The 21,803-nt window shown below is 32.1% G+C and overlaps 1 pseudogene; it reads left to right on the forward strand.

Annotated features, from left to right (window-relative positions):
* The first annotated feature begins 403 nt into the window (after positions 1–403).
* Positions 404–4,961, forward strand: LOC107006151 (annotated as a pseudogene).
* The last annotated feature ends 16,842 nt before the right edge of the window (positions 4,962–21,803 follow it).

Here is a 21,803-nt window from a genome sequence, read left to right on the forward strand (position 1 = left end):
GAGGACGAGGGCTTAAATCATTGGGTGAGAAAGGAAGTTTGTCTTCTAAGTGTTTATTGCCTCAGTCAAGCGATCTAGTTAAGAAGTACATCAAAGAAATTGAAACAAGTAAGATAGTTTCTCTGTTTTCACTTCAAGGCATAGAAAAATTTGTATTTGTGTTGAGAAGAAATATTTTTTCCCACTTTTTGTATTTTGTCTTGGAGGATAAGATTCAGAATGTCAATCATCTTTGATGAAAATGACTAAATCCATTGATATTTAATCATTTTCAGCTTCTTGGTCTCCTAAATATTGTGCTAATGTATAGGTTGTATGATTTATTTTTTTCAGGTCTATATGAAAGGGCCAAGGACAGGGACTTAAAAACTCTACCATGTCCACTAGTCAAGGAACATGAATGATGCATAAGAACCCCATGACTCCTAAGAAAGAGAATGTGCAAATTAGTACCTCATCTCCTATTGTTGATCAAGTTAAGAAAAACAGCCAAGAAGTTGAAACAAGTAAGATTTTTAAAAAAATGTTAATGATTTTTTACAAATAGCTTATGTTTCAATTTTTTTGATAAACTTTTATATAAATGATTTTAAGTGAATCCGGGTGCTATAGGAAAGGGACTAGAGAAAACAACTAGATCGCTAAGCTCCTCTTTGGAAATTTCTTAATATGAGGTTGAATCTTTCAACAAGAGTGCTGATTTTGATAATCAGCATATGGAAACTCCTTCTAAATGAACAAAATTGGTCTCTAACATGTCTTATAATCAAGAAATGCAAAAAAATGAAAAAAAAAATGTTCTTGAGAAAGAGGATATGCAAACCAATGTTTGATTACAGCCATCTGTTTAACAACCACTCCCAAACAACAGAAAAAAGGTATGATATACTGAATTCATGTGTTATTAAGTTTTAGAATTTAGTTTGATTGCTATAGTTTTTATCAAAATACGTTGTTGTAGGTTCATCTAATCCTACAAAGGTAAGAAGAGTCCGAGGAAGCAACATGTGCAAACAAGTTGCTTCACTTGAAATTGGACAAAAGTTAAAAGTCACCTTTTACAATAATCAAACGGTTGGAACAAATAACAATTATTTTCAAGGCATTTGGAAGAAATTGTGTGTGATCGTAATATTCATCCCTTGAGGGTATCATCGTGGCATGATATTAAGCAAGAAAAATTGAATCACATGTGGACAGCCATTGAGGTAACAAATATACATTTGATGTACAACTTTTGAATCAATTTTACAGTTGATTCTGATTTTGCAGTGTTACCTGCTACATCAATGTTCTTGTCCATATATCATCTGTGCTACAACTTTTTAATCCACTATACACATGATTCTGATTTATATCTTTCATTAATTGATGTTTTAAAAGCAATGTACACTTGTTCATATAACAGGTTGTACAACTTATGATGCCTTTTTTGTTTTGAAAATAATAACTCAACTCATGTTTCAATTTTTGTAGCACAAATTTGAGACTGTTTATATGAATGATCATCGTGATCATATCTTTGGATGGTTGAATGAGTTATGGAACAAATGGAGAGGACACTTGCATGCAAAATATGTGAAGGACAAGCCTATCCAACAATCTCTTAGGAATGTCCCAAGAGGATTAGACAAAAGATAATGGGAATGGTTAGTAAAGGAACATTTTGCCTCTGAAACTTTTCAGGTATGCCTATTGAGTTAATAGTTTTCTTTTCTACTCTCTTCTACAGCTTGATTTCCCTCCTATCCAACAGTCTCTTAGTATTCTTGATGCACCAACTATATAATACACGGTAAGTAAAGAATTCACTTATTGTTCTTAAGTATAGGAAAATTGTATAAACAAGGTGCAGATTTCCCATAGTCTCTAAACAGAGACATCATGATCTTATAAGAATTTGTTTTATCCACATAAGATTGTTAGTAGTTGTAGTAGAGACAACTTAACAATTAAAACTTGTGTATTTTGCAGCTTAATAAGTTCTTTTGTCAAATAATTACACCATAAGTTGTCAACAAAAAGATAAGAGTACAAATACTTGTCATGAATCTTGTATTTTTTTACGATCAATATTAGAAAATAATATGTATGTGTTACAGTATTTCAATTCTTGAGTACATCTTGCTATAACTAGCTCATATCTCTGAAGCTTATTATGAACAAATACAGGCAAGAAGCACTAGAAATGCAGCAAATCGAGCAAAGTTAAAGATGATTCATCGTATTGGTAGCAAGCCTATTAAAGAGATTACTTATCAAAAGGTATTATCATAAAATTAGTTTTCTAAATGAAATATTCATGAGGTGTGTTATTTGACGTATTTGACTTTGATGTAAAGGGCGGAAAAGATGGAAATCCACCAGATTTGGCAACTATTTTCTTTGACTCGGAAGAAAGATAACAAGCTTGTTGAACCTGAAGCAATTGAAAAACATGTGCGTTTTGTAAATTTAATACGTTAATTACTTAAAGTTGTTATATGTCATAATAGAAAATGTTCTTTGATATATTTTGAAGGCTCAAATCGAACAAATAATTCAAGTAGATCCATCCCTACCACCCATAGAGATCGTTGAAAAATGTTGTGGAGATCAAACTCGTAGCCACGTATTTGAATTTGGGGGTGGATTAAAGGCGAAGGACTTGAAAGGCGGAACTTCTTGGAAAGCTGAATCGTTATCTGAGCTACATTCAACTCGAGAAGATATCATATCTTTGAATGAAGAGAACAAATCCTTGAATGAGGAAAACAAATCTTGAACAATCGTTTGTCTACATTAGAAGATGCGATGAAAGAAGTATTGAAAATGAGAGAATTTCTCGAGGCTCATCAATCACATGTAGCAGCTACAACATCGTCTTTCTCAACTGAATTACCATTACATTTTCAGCTAACCAGGTTAGCAACAATACACCCATCTTTTTAATTTATTTTGTTGAAATGTAACACCATAATCAATGTGTCATCAAATATGAATATATGGGTCCTTAGATGTGAAAATTTTTCGGGTAACATTGCTGGCTGCTGCCAGAAATTTGGAATAACAAACTTGTTTCCTGTAACATTGCTGCCAGCTGCTCTGTTTTAACATTTTCTGCCCACATGTTAAAGTTAAATTAGTACTTCTTAGAGAATAGTTAAAGTCAAATTTGAACTATTAATTTCTTTAAAAAAATGTTTGTTAGAGGTGGAGATGAATTGAGGAGAGATTACGAGACAAGACGAGGTAAGGTGAGAGACTGATCCATTGCCTTAATCAGTTCAATGATTCATATTTCTGCTTGATTCTGTTAAATTTAAGATTTATTCTCTTAGTATGTTAGATTGAATTTAGTTGGAACAGGATATTGTTGCCTCATCTATTGCGATTTAGTCTCCACCCCTACTTGAAAGGCTATGTTGTACGATTTCAACAATCACCCTACAATGTCCAATTGTTTTCTTCTAGTCACTGTATCTTGTCCAATAAGGTTCTAACCTAGAACTTAGAACGCAGAGAGGTTGTTTCAGATAGACACTCAGATCGAATAAATGATATCCTTAACATGTATGAAAAGGAAATATATCTCATGCTAAAAACAAAGAAGAACAAAACAGTAGCAGCAACAAATAATAACTAATGAGTTCAACAAAACACTATGAACATATACACAAACCATGAAAAATGATCCTTTTTATCATTTTTTTCCCCAAAGGAGTAAGGGAAACGAAAACGGGGAAGCAGATTTACATAGACGGAAATCAAAAACCTTGCCAACAAGCTAAAAATTCAGATCATAGTCTTTGTTGGTGATAGTATTGTTCATGTTAAACCAAAAGGATTATGTTGGTTCCTGGTGATAGTATTGTTCATGCTCAATGCCTTAGCATAGAGCCCAACACTATGTTGTTTTCCAATAACATCCTTAGTACTAGTATGAGGTGTTTTGGGCAATTTATTCAAAAAGGATTTATGATAAGTGGAATTCTTAATCGAAGATGGCATGGATGATTTGAGAACTCTCTCCCTACGATTAGACGATGTTCTACTTTTTAGCAGGAGAGAAGACAGGGAAGGCTTATGATCAATTGATAATATTCTTCGTATTGGAGTTTGTTTCCTATGAATGCTTGGGACTGGTTTTGGGCTTTGAGGACAATGATCATGTAAAGACGATAGGGGTGGTTGTTGAAACTTAGGTGTGTGAAATTTGTGACCCTCAAAGTCAGCTGGTGTGCTAATTTCAGTCTATTTGAAATTGACTCAGCAGAAATTAGTACTGCTTAGAGAATAGTTTGAACTCATAATTTACTTAGAGAATAGTTAAAGTTACATTTGAACTCTTAATTTGTTTAAACAAAGTCAGTTAGCTGAGGAGTCGAGGTGAGGTGACGAGGCAAGACGAGTTGAATCGAGAGACTGATGCATTGCCTTCAAATAAAAATAAGGTGTATCATCTAGATGATTTAACAACAACTATAATATCTTTTATGATGGATCTGTTTTTTATTTTCAACAACTTCTTAACGACATAAATATTTTTTGAAATTTTCTACTATGCTGCTACACCATCAGTGCCAGCTACCCTGTTTTAACGGTTTCTGCCGAGATGTTGTTAATCTAGCTCGTCTCTTATGCTAATTTATTCCATTTGTTTATATTATCTACCAAATATATTTTGTGGTTCTTCAAAATAGATTTTGGATTCTTGGCTAATGTATCTCAAAGATTTCTAATAGATTTTTCTTATTTCTTGCAGCTTCTGCTGATGTTTTTGTATATCACTTGGCAAAGGCTATTTTTTTCAGGCTATTGTTCATACATTAGTGAAGATGCAAGTTTAGAAGATGCACTAACTCGTTATTAGTAATTTGCTATTAATGTTTTGCAAAACTTTGGATGTTATCCAAGTATTTTTGTTAAACGAATATAACGAAACTAACTTCATGGGAGGTTAACCAATTTATTGTAATTAATCTTACTGTTATCTATATCTTCCTACGCCCTTTCACTATATGATCTTTTTTTTGGTATCCATATAGCTTAATAATATTTTGGTATTTGTTGATGAATATAGATTCTTGCGGTATTAATGGTCTCGGATCAAAGGTGGTCCCTTAGAGACCACAATTACTGGTCATCTCCAATGCTCAATCTAGGACCAAAGTTGTTGCTCGTCTTTAAAGTTATTTTAGGACCAGATTGTTGGTCATTTCTAAAACTGCTCTAGGACCAGTTTTTTAAGGTCATTATAGATGTTCTACGAATAGATTTTTCATAGTCTATCATGTCATTTTAGGACCAGGTCATACTCGTCTCTAAAACGCTATTAGGTACACATCACGTACATTCACCAAAGAGTATTAACGACATGAATATTATTGATATGAGTGGTCTAATTGAGACCAGATATTTACTCCCTAAAAGGATCTCACGACTAGATATTTGGCCCATCGCAAAACAATTTAGGGACGAGTTTTTTGAACTCGTCCTTACCTACCAATAGCGACTGTAATTTTTAGGACGAGTTGTGACCAGGTTTTTCCTGTCTCAGATGGGAATCTGAGACCAGATTTGAATTTTTAGGGACTAGAATTCTGTATATATATATATTTATAAAACTCACCCTAGTATTCTCTTCAAGACCTACTTGTGCGAAATGTATAGTTAAAGTCTCATTCCCTTACCTATACTATGTAACAACACTTAGGTAGTCCTAATTAATGTTCATCTTTTTACTTTATCTGATCATTTTAACATTCAGAAATCTTCGCCATAACCGACATAGATCATATGAGCTAACATGGAATTCAGTGTCAATCTGTCACACTGAAAGGAGGGCATCCTACATGCCAAAGTAGGACATCAACATCACCCATAGCATCTATGTGGATCACCTAGCTAAGTTTCCTATGGGGGCACATAGTTAAGGAACTATGATGTTACTAGAAACCCTCTTTATGCTAGTTCACATTGTAGTTTCCACCTCATGAGAACATCGGGGGAAGCTTCCTCGTGAAGAGACCCATCTCATTTTCAAGTTCACTCGGTGCTAAGCTAACTTCTATTTTTAAAGAGCCTTCAGGTCTTTCTTAAGCATTAGTTCATAATATAGACCTTAGAGGATTAACCCCTTATATAACATGTACATAGCTCATAGGTTATATGATGAGAATGTCCTTTCATCGAAACCAACATAATGTTAGAATGTCATCTAACATAATCATAATAGTCATAACATAGTCTAGTTTAGAGTAGAATTAAGGAAACCTCTCAAGAGACTCTCATTCAATAGATTATCATTAACCTTCTTCATTCATACATTCATGTGCGTGTATACATATGTGAGAATAGTTAAATTTACATTTGAACTCTTAATTTGCTTAGAGAATAGTCAAAGTTACATTTGAACTCTTAATTTGTTTAAACAAAGTCAGTTAGCTAAGGAGGTGAGGTGAGGTGACGAGGCAAGACGAGTTGAATCGAGAGACTGATGCATTGCCTTCAAATAAAAATAAGGTGTATCATCTAGATGATCTAACAACAACTATAATATCTTTTATGATGGCTCTGTTTTTTATTTTCCACAACTTCATAACGGCATAAATATTTTTTGAAATTTTCGACTATGCTGCAACACCATCACTGCCAGCTACTCTGTTTTAACGGTTTCTGCCGAGATGTTGTTAATCTAGCTCGTCTCTTATGCTAATTTATTCTATTTGTTTATATTATATACCTAATGTTATTTTGTGGTTCTTCAAAATAGATTTTGTATTCTTGGCTAATGTATCTCAATGTTTTCTAATAGATTTTCCTTATTTCTTGCAGCTTCTGCTGATGTTTTTGTATATCACTTAGCAAAGGCTATTTTTTTCCAGGCTTTTGTTCATACTTTAATGAAGATGCAAGTTTAGAAGATGCACTAACTCGTTATTAGTAATTTGGTATTAATGTTTTGCAAAACTTTGGATGTTATCCAAGTATTTTTGTTAAACGAATATAACGAAACTAACTTCATGGGAGGTTAACCAATTTATTGTAATTAATCTTACTGTTATCTATATCTTCCTACGCCCTTTCACTATATGATCTTTTTTTTTGTATCCATATAGCTTAATAAGATTTTGGTATTTGTTGATGAATATAGATTCTTGCGGTATTAATGGTCTCGGATCAAAGGTGGTCCGTTAGAGACCACAATTACTGATCATCTCCAATGCTCAATCTAGGACCAAAGTTGTTGCTCGTCTTTAAAGTTAATTTAGGACCAGATTGTTGGTCATTTCTAAAATTGCTCTAGGACCAGTTTTTTAAGGTCATTATAGATGTTCTACGAATAGATTTTTCATAGTCTATCATGTTATTTTAGGACCAGGTCATACTAGTCTCTAAAACTATTAGGTACACATAACGTACATTCACAAAAGAGTATTAACGACATGAATATTATTGATATGAGTGGTCTAATTGAGACCATATATTTAGTCCCTAAAAGGATCTCACGACTAGATATTTGGCCCGTCGCAAAACAATTTAGGGACGAGTTTTTTGAACTCGTCCTTACCTACCAATAGCGATTATAGTTTTTAGGACGAGTTGTGACCAGGTTTTTCTTGTCTCAATTGGGAATCTGAGACCAGATATGAACTTTCAGGGNATATATATATATATATATATTTATAAAAACTCACACTAGAATTCCCTTCAAGACCTAGTTGTGCGCAATGTATAGTTAAAGTCTCATTCCCTTACCTATACTATGTAACAACGCTTAGGTAGTCCTATTAATGTTCATCTTTTTACTTTATCTGATCATTTTAACATTCAGGAATCTTCGCCATAAACGAAATAGACCATATGAGCTAACATGGAATTCAGTGTCAATCCATCACACTGAAAGGAGGGCATCCTTCATGCCAAAGTAGGACATCAACATCACACAGCATCTAAGTGGATCAACTAGCTAAGGTTCCTATGGGGGCACATAGTTAAGGAACTATAATGTTACTAGAAACCCTCTTTATGCTAGTTCACATTGTAGTTTCCACCTCATGAGAACATCGGGGGAAGCTTCCTTGTGAAGAGACCCGTCTCATTTTGAAGTTCACTCTGTGCTAAGCTAACTTCCATTTTTAGAGAGCCTTCAGGTCTTTCTTAAGCATTAGTTCATAATATAGACCTTAGAGGATTAACCCCTTATATAAATGTACATAGCTCATAGGTTATATGATGAGAATGTCCTTTCATCGAAACCAACATAATGTTAGAATGTCATTTAACATAATCATAATAGTCATAACATAGTATAGTTTAGAGTAGAATTAAGGAAACCTCTCAAGAGACTCTCATTCAATAGATTATCATTAACCTTCTTCATTTCATACATTCATGTGTGTGTATACATATGTGAGAACACTTTTCACATAAACACCTTTAGACAACAAATGTTCATACTTCACAAATCACATACTCTTCATGTGTAATAAGATATAAAGATGCATAGACTAAATAGTAATATATTTGCAGGAATTTGTGAAAAATCTATAATAGCACAAAGAAATACTATTTTATATCTACAAATACAAATAAATAATCTAGAGTATCAACTACAACATAATTTATAAATGAATAAAGAAGAATATGCAATAGACGAAAAAATATTTGAAAACTATGAAGGATTTAAAATAAGGATAATATTTTCTAATCTAGGAAGAAGATATAATAAAATAGGTGACAATTTAAGTTTAATGTTAGAAAAAGAAATGGTAAAATTAGAAGATAGTTTAACTGCTATGGTGAGGATAGCAAAAGAAAATGAAGCAATAGATAGAAAAATGGACATTGAAAAAATAAAACATCAAGCGAAGAAAGAAGTACAACAAATAGAAGAAGTAAAAATAAAGAAATTCTAGAATTAGAAAGAGAATTAGCAATGTTGAAAGAAATGTATGAAATAAAACAAAAAGAAAAAGAACAGAAAAGAAACTCAGCAAATGAGATAAACAAATTTAAAGAAAGATTGCAATTAGAAGATAAATCAGAAGAAAGTAATCAAGATAATCTAACTAATTTGCCAGAAGTAAGAATTGATGATATCAACGATGATTTAGAAGAACAACACTCAGAGATAAGTGAAACATATACTGAACTTTTAGACAATATAGATAATACAAAAAATGTAGAAATAAATACGGGGGATATAGACATGAATGAAAAACCTAGTACATCAGGAGTAAAAAATCCAAAATACTTAAATCCAACATATTAAAATATAAGTTATGAAAAATATGATAAAGAAAAAATTTTATGGGATAAAAGATTAAATAAATGGACACCTAAACAAACAACTGAACAACACGATTTTTTAGATTTAGACTGTGTAGCAGATATAAATAAAACAATTCAATTATAGATGGGATATATATCAAAACAATTAATAGATAACAAAATAGGAATGACAGAAACACCAGGATATATAGAAAGAACACTTATAGGAACAGTAAAATTATGGTTACAAAATTTAACGAAAGAAAGTATAAAGACTTTAAGAAATAATAAAAAATTTAATGGAGAAACAGCGACAACATCTATGGAAATATTAAATAAATATGAAATAGCTATAAGAAATGAATTTAGTAGTATGACAACAGAATTAGAAGAACAAAATAAAGAAAAAGTTATAAATAGAAATTTAATGGCAAAATTGGCAATATGTAATATGTGTTATATAGATGAATATACATGTGCATTTAGAGAATATTATTATAAAGGAACATATAATATAGAAGAAAGTAAGGAAATAAGAAAATTATATTTTGCAAAATTACGATAACCTTTTAGTTCAAAAATAATAAAAATTTTAATGAAGCAGAATTAACAGATACTTTAGGAGCTAGAATGAAATTCTTAAAACGATGGTTTACAGAACTATGTGAAAAACATAAAGAAGATGTAAAAATGGAAAAAGTATTAGTAAAAAACTTAGCATGTTGCAAAAATAAAATAGCACCTCAATTTGGTTGCACAGATAGATATTGTAAAAAGAAGTATAATAGATATAAAAATTATAAAAAATATAGATCAACATTGAAATATAAAAAATCAAGAAAAAGATATTATGTAAAAAATTACAAAACTAAAAGACCATTTAGACCAAAAAGAAAATTAACAGAATTTACTTGCTATAATTGTGGAAAATTAGGACATAGAGCTAAAGATTGTAAATTACCTAAAAATCCAAAGAGGAAACAGATATCAGAAATGATTATGGAAAATGAAAATATACACAAATAGAATATGTCGATTATGATTTCGAAAGTGAAGATAGTATATATGAAATATCAGAAAATGAAATAGATAATGACATAGAATTAGAATCACATAATGAATTTTATAATATAAATGACTGAAGCAGATATACAAATAATAAATAAAGAAGAATGTCAAGATGAAGAAACTTTAGAACAAAAAATAATATTTGATAATAGTATATTTGAACAAATAAAAGGAAAAGAATTAGATCTAAGTGTAGAAAAAATATTAGAAGTACCAAAAATAAAAAATTGGTTTAAAAGACAAAAATAAGAATATTATGTAGTAAGCCGAAGAGAACATATCATAGATTGTAAGTATACCAAAGGAAAAGCTAAAATACCAATAATAAATAAGAGAATAATTAATAATGAAATACAAGAAATAAATGCAAAAAACCTAATTAAATATGTACATTTAGGAGGAACTTAAATATTAATAAAAGCATGTTTTAGAGAAGGAATAGCTACACCTATAGAAATATATTTAGCAGATGATAGAATAATACAACCTATAGGAAAAAGTATAATAAGTGCAGTAAAAGGTAATTTAATATACCAAAAATTTAAATTTATGATAAGTGCTAATTACTCAGTAGCAATTAATGACAGAAATATAGATAAATCATTAGTATTATATTGGAAAATGTAAGGAATAGAACTAGCACCTGGAAGTAAAATATTTACAGCCAGATGTAAGAATTTATATGTTTTAACAACAAAACATAAAATAACAGCAAAAAATAAAATAAATAAAATAAAAATAGAAAACCCCTTTGAAAAAATAGTTACGGTTATAGATAATAATGACTATAGTTATAATGAAATTGATATAGAAGAAGATTTAAGATAGTACAAGAAAGACTACGCACATCAAAAAGAATAAATAATAATGATATACCACAAACATCATCAAAAATGAGTAATTCAAATAGTTCCAAAAGAATAAATATAATTTCACAAAAATTAATAGAAGAAGAAATAAAACCACATCATTATTATATAACAGGAATAATGGAGCAAAGAAAATATTTAATACTAATAAATACAGGACAAGAAGAAAGCTATATTACAAGAGAGTTAGTAATGGAAGATAAAATAATAACTACGGAACACTCATGTTCAGAATTACCAAAAGTATTAATAAATATTGAAGAAACAACGTAACAAGAAATAATAATTGGAGGTATACCAATGATAATAAAATTTAAAATATATCAAGGAAATGAAAATATAACATTAGGAATAAAATGGCTAGAACAAGTAAAATCATATAATATAGAGGATAAACAACTAACGATAAATTATCAAAATAAAAAAGTCGTAATAAAAAGGACTTTAATATAAAAAATATATGAAAATATATATAGTCGCGAAGATAATAATAGAAGGATATTATACACCAATGATAGATACAGAAGCAGAGGCTAATATATGTAAATACAATTGTTACCAGAAGAAAAATGGGAAAAGTTAAAAACACCAATAATAGTAACAGGATTTAATAATGAAGGAAGTATGATCACATACAAGGCAAAAAATTTAAAAATACAAATATGGGATAAAATATTAACTCTAGATGAAATATATAATTTTGAATTAACAACAAAGGATATTTTATTAGTAATGCCATTTTTAGAAAAATTATATCCACATATAATAACAAAAACACACTAGTGGTTCACAACACCATGTAAACAAAAGATAGGAGCAAGAAGAGTAGGTAACAAAAGAAGAAAAACAACAGAATGGATTAAAGGCAGTGAAAAATTACACAAAAATTTAGAAAATATAAAAGAAGAAGACCCTAGAATAGAATTAATTATATTTTCCTTAGATAAAGTAAAAGTAATCCAAGAAAAATTAGAATTATCATATGGCGAAGATCCTTTTCAAGGATGGGAAAAACATAAAACAGAAGTTAAAATTGAACTGATTGATGAAAATAGTATAATAACACAAAAACCATTAAAATATAATTTTAATGACTTAAATGAATTTAAAATACATATAAGTGAATTACTAAAAAATGGATATATACAAGAAAGTAATAGTAAACATACAAGTCCGACATTTATTGTTAATAAATATAGTGAACAAAAAAGAGGAAAAAGTAGAATGGTAATTGATTATAGAAATTTAAATGCAAAAACTAAAACATATTAAATAAAATATTAAAGATAAGACAAATACAAGGATATAATTACTTTAGTAAATTTGATTGTAAATCAGGATTTTATCATTTAAAGTTAGAAGAAGAATCTAAAAAACATAGAACATTCACAGTACCACAAGGATTTTATGAATGGAATGTATTACCATTAGGATATAAAAATGCACCAGGTAGATTTCAACATTTTATGGATAACTATTTTAAACAACTAGAAAATTGTGTAGTATATATTGATGATATATTATTATATTCTAAAACACAAGATGAACACATAAGATTATTAGAAAAATTTATACGTATAATACAACACTCAAGAATAAGTTTAAGTAAAAAGAAAGCAGAAATAATGAAAAAACAAATAGAATTCCTAGGAATACAAATAGATAAAAATGGAATAAAAATGCAAACGCATATAGTACAAAAAATAATAATCTCGAATGAACAATTAGATATAAAAAAGAAATTACAATCCTTTTTAGGATTAGTTAACCAAGTAAGAGAATATATACCGAAATTAGCATAAAATTTAAAATCATTACAACAAAAACTAAAGAAAGATGTAGAATATCATTTTGATAATAGAGATCAAACACAAATACAAAAGATAAATTATTATGTAAAACATTCCCAAAATTATATTTTCCGGATGAAGATAAAAAATTTATTTATATAGTAGAAACTGATGCAAGTGAAAAAAGTTATGGAGAAGTATTAAAATATAAATATAATGATAAGAATATAGAATATCACTATAGATATTATTCTGGCACATATACAAATACGGAAATAAAATGGAAAATAAATAGGAAAGAATTATTTTCAGTATATAAATGTTTATTAGCATTTGAGTCATATATTGTATATAACAAATTTATTGTAAGAACAGATAATACACAAGTAAAATGGTGGTTAACCAGAAAAATACAAGATTCAGTAACAACGAAAGAATTAGAAGATTGGTATTAAATATATTAAACTTTACATTTACAATTGAAGTGATAAAGACTAATAAGAATGGTGTTGCAGACTACTTATCAAGACAAAGCTACTCAGACTGAGAACAAAGACGAAGATACAATTGAAAAGCTACTCAAAGCCATTACTACACCTTGTACTAAAGTAGATAGTATGGACAATGAGATACAAAAGGTAAAGACTAATGAAGATAACCTGAAGTACTCCCTAAAACCCATAATGTTTGTTTAAATACAGCTGCAGGTACAAGCAGAAAAGTTAGTGAAAAATCACGAAATACAAATTTAAACCAGTTATTTGCAAAACCATTTATTAAAAATACACCAAAAAAATACTCATAGAACCACAAACTTCTACCTATGCAGTAAGTATACAAAACTAGAGTGAAAAGAAAAGATACAATTATATTACACAAACCTACATTGAAAATATATATAGAATACAAACTTATTTAAATCTCAACCCCAGATCTAACCAAACCAAGGATCCAAGTCAAGACTATATAATTCAAAAATTACAAGGATACAATAGACTTATAGCACAACCAAAAACTAGTGCTAATCTAGTTAAGACATGTTACAGTTATGGATTACTAAGTACAGTATATACGTATGACGGAGAATAAATCAGTGGAATACCGGAGTTATACAAAGCATTTATTACATATAAAAGAGTTACAAAAGGAAACTTATTTTATATTAAGTTTTATACAGCACCAGCAGAAATATTATATAAGGAGGTAAAATCTCCAATTCAAGTTATTAAGATAGGATTAACAAAAGATATGATCATACCAGAAGATATTGGACATCAGAATGAAATACCAAATATAGAAATACCAAGTTTTTATGCCAATAAAAGAATAATTGGTACATCAACTATCATACAAGAGTTAGCAAATAATTATTTAAATGGAAATACCATATGGAGCTATTACGCTAGAGATCAAGTTATGATATATTCAAACTCAAGGGAATTAAGAAGAGCAGATATGGATGAAGTTCAGCGATGGATTTTATCATTACTAAAGATAGAGGAACAACCTACAACACGAGCATTAAAGAAGAATTTATTTCAAAAGACTTATTAATTAGATATTGTAAACTTATTGGACACATATACCCAGATCACAGATGTTCCAAATGCAATGGAGAAGATAACGTTATACCAGATGTTGATTTGAAATAAAGATGAAGATATAAGAATGCAAAATAAGATAAGGATGAAGAAAAAGAGTTATAGTAGACAAACAAAAATGACGACAAAGACAAAAGAAGAAAAAGACATAAAGATAGATATAAACAAAAAAGGTGGCAGACAAAGGGATAGATATCTTTGAAAAAATGTAAAAATATGAGATAAGATTTCTTTGTATAGTAAATAGCTTTTACTTTTTTGAAAGGACAATGTGTATAGCCGGCCATTTGTAAAGTTTTGTTTAAAAAGTCGTAAAGTATACAGTAGGCGCACTTATGTGCAGGTTTAGAATTTAGTATATATAGATTGCCAAATTGTAAATGAAAGGCAGACAATGCCAAACAAAAGCTTAAGTTAATAAAAACCCTTTGAAAAACCTCTCTCAACAAAAGATATAAATTAAGTTAAAAATGGAGAAATCCGAAATCAAGTCACATATTTTAGATAGCATGGATAATCAAGAGACAAAGGTATATTGTTTAACAATTATGCAGAACTAATTTCATATATTCCTGAATATCATATATATGATTGATTAAATTTATGTTAGTTTTTATATACTAGAAATATTTGAATCATGAATTCTAGTTTGCTAGTAAACGGGAAACATGGAGAAAACTGCTAGACTATGCCATCGCACAGTGGAAACCGGTAGGCGAGGGATGCCTTTAGGGGAGTACACAAGGTTGAGGCGCTAATAAGCAGTAATTATCCGCTAAAGTACGATGCTAGTAGTGACCGGAAAACATGATAACGATACTCTAGCTTATAATAGACTAATATGAATTTAATTGAATTATGATATGATAGGAAGGAATAATTGAAAACAAACCTGCATAAATAAATAAACATGATTACAATGTATGATGAAATAAAAAGCTATAAAACTTTGATCTTATATATACTTAAAGATATAGAAATTGTTGACATAAAAAGAATTATATGGGAAAAAATATTTGATCATGATATAGAAGATATATTAAATCAAGAATGGTATGAAATAGATTTACAAAAATTAGATATAGAAAGAATAGATATATACGATTTAGAAACAGATTCAGATTAAAATGAACTATGACTATTTAGAATATTGGATAGAAACTATGGAAAATATAAGATTATTAAAACAATTAATGCAAGAAAATTTATACATGTACCAAAGAACCCAAGATATGTTATACATAGAATATATAATAAATAATATTAAAGAAATATTTAGATTAGAACAATTATCAAAAGAACTTCATGATAAAATATATTTTACTCTATGAAATATGTATCTTACTCTATGATGAATTCCGCACCCCCAACATTGGAAATAAATTTATGATAAATATATTTTACTCTATGAAATATATATTTTACTCTATGACGAATTCCGCATCTGAAAATAGCTGTCCAATGGTTGTTGTCTCTGTACTGGGCTATAGTTGCTTCTTTGTTGGAGGCTATCTGGAACAAGGAGGGGAAATAGTCTTTTAGCCTAGAGTTCCCAAGCCATCTGTCTTGCCAAAATCTGATCTTGAGTCCATTACCATCCTTGAAGGATACTTCCTTGAAGAAATTATATTTGAAACTGCTTATGTGTTTCCAGACCCCAACACCATGGGGTTCAGTGCTTTTCATTGGAAACCAGTAATCTTGAATGCCATATTTAGCCTTGATGATGTCTCTCCAAAACCGAGCCCTAGTTTGTCCATATCTCCAGATGCACTTCATGAGTAAGCTCTTGTTGTGAAGTTGGAGATTTCTGATTCCCAAGCCTCCTTGAAACTTAGGTTGAGTTATTGATTTCCATTTAACTAGAGAGTACTTGTGAGTGAGACTATTTCCTTCCCATAGAAATATCCTTCTAAGCCTATCTATTTGTTTCAAAATTGAACCTGGTATTGGAAATAGAGACATGCAGTACGTAGGAATACTATCTTGTACACTGTTGATGAGAGTGAGCCTTCCTCCCATAGAGAGGTATTGCATTTTCCATGTAGCAAGTCTCTTTTCCATTTTTTCAATAACTCCATTCCAAATTCTAGAAGATTTGAAACTTGCCCCCAAGGGAAGACCTAGATAGGTGGTGGGTAACGATCCTATTTTGCAACTAAGTATGCCAACAAGTTCCTCTAGATTGTCCACCTGATTAACCGGATATATAGCACTTTTGAGCATGTTAATATAGAGTCCGGAGATAGCTTCAAAAACTATAAGGGTGGTGTTTAGATTGGAGACATGTTGCCTGTCAGCTCCACAAAAAATGAGAGGGTCATCCGCATAAAGAAGGTGAGATACATTGACAGTGGTGGCTGGATTGCTGCCTACTTGAAATCCTTGAAACCATTGAAGTTCTTTAGCCCTAGCTAGTAAGTCCTTCCATAGCCAGAATGAATAGATAAGGAGAGAGTGGATCCCCCTGCCTCAACCCCTTTTGAGTAGAGAAAAATCCAACTGGAATTCTGTTGATCAAAACTGAGAACTTCACTGTTGAAATGCAGAAGTATATCCATCTTATCCACCTATCACCAAATCCCATTTGTTTCAGTATATGGACTAGATAGGCCCAATTAAGTTGGTCAAAGGCTTTCTCTATGTCCAATTTACATAAGATCCCAGACTCACCATTCTTGATTCTCCAGTCTAGCACCTCATTAGCAATCAAGGATGCATCAATTATTTGCCTATTCTTTAAAAAGCACTCTGCTGCCTCGAGACTAAAGAATTCATCACCCTTTTCATCCTTTCTGCTAGGACTTTAGCCAACAACTTATAGACACTACCTATGAGGCTTATAGGCCGATAGTCTTTAAGATCTTCAACACCTTTCTTCTTTGGGATTAGAGCAATAAAAGAAGCATTATAAGACCTTACCATTTGGCAATTCTGGTGAAAGAAATTGAAAGCTGCTAGTATATCCTCTTTAATGAAGCACCGTGATTTTGGAAGAAAGCCATGGTATAACCATCAGGTCCTGGGGCTTTGTCAAGGGCACAAGCCATAAGAGCATTAGAGATCTCCAGTCCAGTGAAAGGAAGTTCAAGTTCCTCATTTTCTTCTATACTTAGGGTGGACATGTTCACAAAAACAATTGAGGGTCTCCAGGATTCAGCTTCCTTGTATATTTGTTGATAATACTCAAGAATGCTATTCTATATCCTTCATTTATCTTCAATCAGTTCATCTGCTATTCTCATTCTGTCAATGGAATTACCCCTTCTATATGAATTGGCCATTCTCTGAAAGAACATTGTGTTCTTGTCCCCCTCTTTAAGCCATAAGCATCTAGATTTTTGCCTCCATGAGATCTCTTCAGCTGTTGCAATTTGTTGAAGTTGCAGTTTCAGATTCAAGGACTGTGTTTTCTCTTATGTTGAAAGGGTTCTGAGTTCAGCTAAATGATCCAACTTCCCTAATTCCAAAAGAGCTTTAGTTCTTTGGGTTTCAATGTTTCCATACACCTCCCTGTTCAACTTATAAATATCGTTCTTTAGGTTTCTGAGTTTCTGCAACAGCACAAAGTCTGGGGTTCCCTGAATGCTGTAGGACTGCCACCATCCTTTTATCATATCAATGAAGCCTTCTGCTTGAAGCCACATGTTTTTAAATTTGAAGTAGGATGGGGATGCCTCCCAATCTCCAATTTCCAGGATGATGGGTTTATGATTTGAAAATACACTTGGCATTGTGTATTGTTTGATAGCCCTGAACATCTCACTCCATTCATATGAATAATGAAACCTGTCAATTCTTGAGGCTTGCAGTGTCTCCTCCCTTCTTGACCATGTGAACTGTGCTCCTTGTAGAGGAGGATCAATCAATTCAAGATCCAAAATGGTATTGGAGAAACCCTGCATAGCACTGGATCTTCTATTACAGTTTAGCCTTTCATCCTCGAATCTACACACATTGAAGTATCCTCCTATGACCCATAGATCAGACCACAACCCCCTGATTGATGATAACTCCAATCAAAGGTCCTCCCTTTATTGGTTGGTATGAGGTCCAAATACTCCGGTGAAAACCCATTTGAAGTCTATAGAGGTGCTCTCAAATCTACATGACAGGGAGAAGGCCCCTGTCTCCAACTCAACACAATTCCAAGCTCTTTTGTCCCATAAAATTAACAGTCCAGCTTTGGTGCCAATTGCTTTGACTTCTGCCAAGGAGATCCAGTTATTCCGCCATATTTGTCTGATTAGAGATGGATTCCAAGACTCTATTTTGGTTTCCTGTAAACAAACAATGTCTGCTCCCCACTTTTGGATAAGAGATTTCAAAGTACTTCTCTTATCTTTATTATTGAGATGTTGTACATTCCAATTGAGTATTTTAACTCTCATCTGGAATGAGAGTTATGGTGCCTGCCCCTATCTTTCTTTCCACTTCCATCTTGGAGACCCCAATCCAGTTTTTTAAGTTCATTTGTTGCTTTGCTTTTCTCTTTTTTAGCGTCCCCAGACTTCTTCCCTTGTTCAAGAGTCTGAGTTTTCCTCTTTTCCTCCATTCTTAATATAATATCCAGAATTTCATGCTCGAACCTGAAACATTTAACCCAAGCATTTTGCAAGACTTCATCATAGTAAATTTCGTCCATTTTGATGTTTCCACAACAGTCGGAGAATCAACTGTTTGTGGTGAATGATCATTATGCCACGGTAGAGGCAGAAAACTGTTGAGCGGCTGGGAAGAGAGATTGGAACTGGAATCGTATCCTGAGATGGGAATAGGATCTTGTGTGTATATGCCCAAAGAAGGAGCAGGTCTGCTTCATCATCCGCTTCAAGCTGTGAAAAGACTCCTGCATTATGCTTCTCCAAATTTCGGTGATTAGATGCTTGAACTTCCAATTCCAAAGCATCTAAGGATGTTGCACTGAAGGAAGTTGAAGGTTTAAAGTTGCATGGGTCTTCTTTGGCTATGGAGGCTCTCCATGATTGCATTCTGTTATGTTCCTTGTGTTGCTTCCTTTTGTTTGGGCCTTTGGAATAATAATCGTTATTACAGTCTAAATAAGTTCTCCCATGGTAGTGTTGGGCCGGCCCATTTAAATTAAAATATAAATAAGACTTGCCCTTTCTTTTGTCCACAGATTCCTCACATGGATTTTTAAATCTGATATCACGTGGGACTGAATGGGACTCTGTTCCCAGCAGCTTTTCAACCCTAGCCAACTCAGGGTTTTGTCCAGTGGGTAATGGAGAGGACCAGATCTCCGAAATTAGTGCTAAATCGAACAACCAGCCAGCAAATTCGAAATCCAAACTCGCCGAGAATTTCATGACTGAATTTTTTATACAGATACGAGCCCAGAGAGAGTGGGATCGGTTCTTTGTATCTTCGTCAACTCCAATAAAGCCTCCGCTTCTATCCCCTATATGCTCGAAAGTGTCCATGGTCCAAGCATTTAAGGGAATCCCAAATACTTTTAGCCATATGTTTTCCGGTGGCTCCCCTGTCTGAGAGTTGATATTTTTTGACCACCACGACAGGCTGAGGTGCCTTCCATTCCAGAACCATTCCCCAGCTTTAACTCTTATTGCTTCTTGTCTCGAAGGGAACTCGAAGAGGAATTTATTGTGGTCAAGGGGCGTGGCTTTGAAACCAGCAGTGACTTTCCATCTAAAGATGAACCATTTTTTAATTAACTCAAGGTTAGGGCTGTGATGAAAAGGGTCATTGAAAGTGCCGACTAAGCTTCTGTGCAGTGGATGGTTGTCATTGACTCCACCTATGCTTGCTGGTTGGCTGATTTCTGGCCAGCTTACTATGCTAGCAGCAGCCCGATAGGATTTTGTCAATGAAGACGGTATTGGTGGTGGCCCTGACTTGTTGATTTTCCCCAGAAATCGAATGATTTTAGTCGTGAAATCTGTCCACCAATTGTTAAAGCTCATCTCCGGAATGATTACTGCAGATTTAGAGGAGCCATGCCATACTTCAATGCGAATGAATCTGCCATATACATTGAAATTTTGATAGACTCTGTATAGATTGTGTTGTTGTTTTCCACCCCACATTCTGTATAGTTGTCCATAACCCTTTGAAGCTTGTATTAGGATCTCACATACCCATCTTAGATTGTGTGGATCTAAGCTTACCTTACTTGTAAATCTCCTGCCTCTTTCTATCAATGAAAACCAGCTGAAATGTGTATCCCCTGTATTCTTGAGTTCGAAAGATTTATCCCCGCTAATGAAAAAGAGCTTTTCCTACATAATGAAAGATTTATCCCCGCTCCATTTGGAAAATGTATGTAGGACAATGAAATAGGAATCTCTCTAAAATTCTTTTGTATGCTGCATACCACATTTTACAGTCATATGGTTACACTTTTAAGTGTGGTGATATTATCTTGACTATAAAATATTTATATGTCCCAATTTCTAAATATGTGTACACAATAGTTTAATATATTCTAGCAATGAATATATTTTTAAAAAAACAAATATAATGTATTCACGTTCACCAGATTTTGTTGAAGTGCCTTACCATGTTTCACTGGAGAAATTATCAATCAAAAATAAATTAGTGGGATTCCTGTTACAGGATGCTGGCTTTGATTTTATATTCAATCAACTCAGCCGCAGCTGGTTCCTTTGAAGTACTGCTCGCACTACTGCTACCAATAGTTAGGCAAAGTTCTAGAAGCATCAACTGTCTACAAAAGTTTTAAAATTTTGAATGTAGCATGTAACATTATAAATTTAGAGAAATTGAAACTAAATAGTAAAAAAATGCGAGCAGGACCCAAATTAGACGAGGAGTAACAACCCATTTGCATTTACATTAATTGGACCTTAATTAGTTACAACAACAAATTATGCTCGTTAGCTAAAGTTTGCAGATTACAAAATATGAAATTCTTTAATCATTGCAATCATGGCAGAAAAGCAAAAGCCTAATGCTATGTAGGAGGTAATGCAAAAGTCTCAATATGTTTCATTGTTTTCAACTGTAGGAAGACTAGCATCAACACCAAAGAGGAGACTCACATTCAGAGATTATCTCAGTAGAATCTAAAACTTGTGCACTAGTATTTTGATGCTTGAAAGAGAGGGTGTTGAGAGGTCAGAGCTTTTCAACACACTCATCCTTCTCACAGTAGACACAAACATTTCCGAAATATGTAAAGATTTTTCCATGTTTGTATGATGCACATATATGTTACC

This window comes from Solanum pennellii, chromosome 12, assembly GCF_001406875.1.
Source record: "Solanum pennellii chromosome 12, SPENNV200".
In the NCBI taxonomy this organism is placed as follows: Eukaryota; Viridiplantae; Streptophyta; class Magnoliopsida; order Solanales; family Solanaceae; genus Solanum; species Solanum pennellii.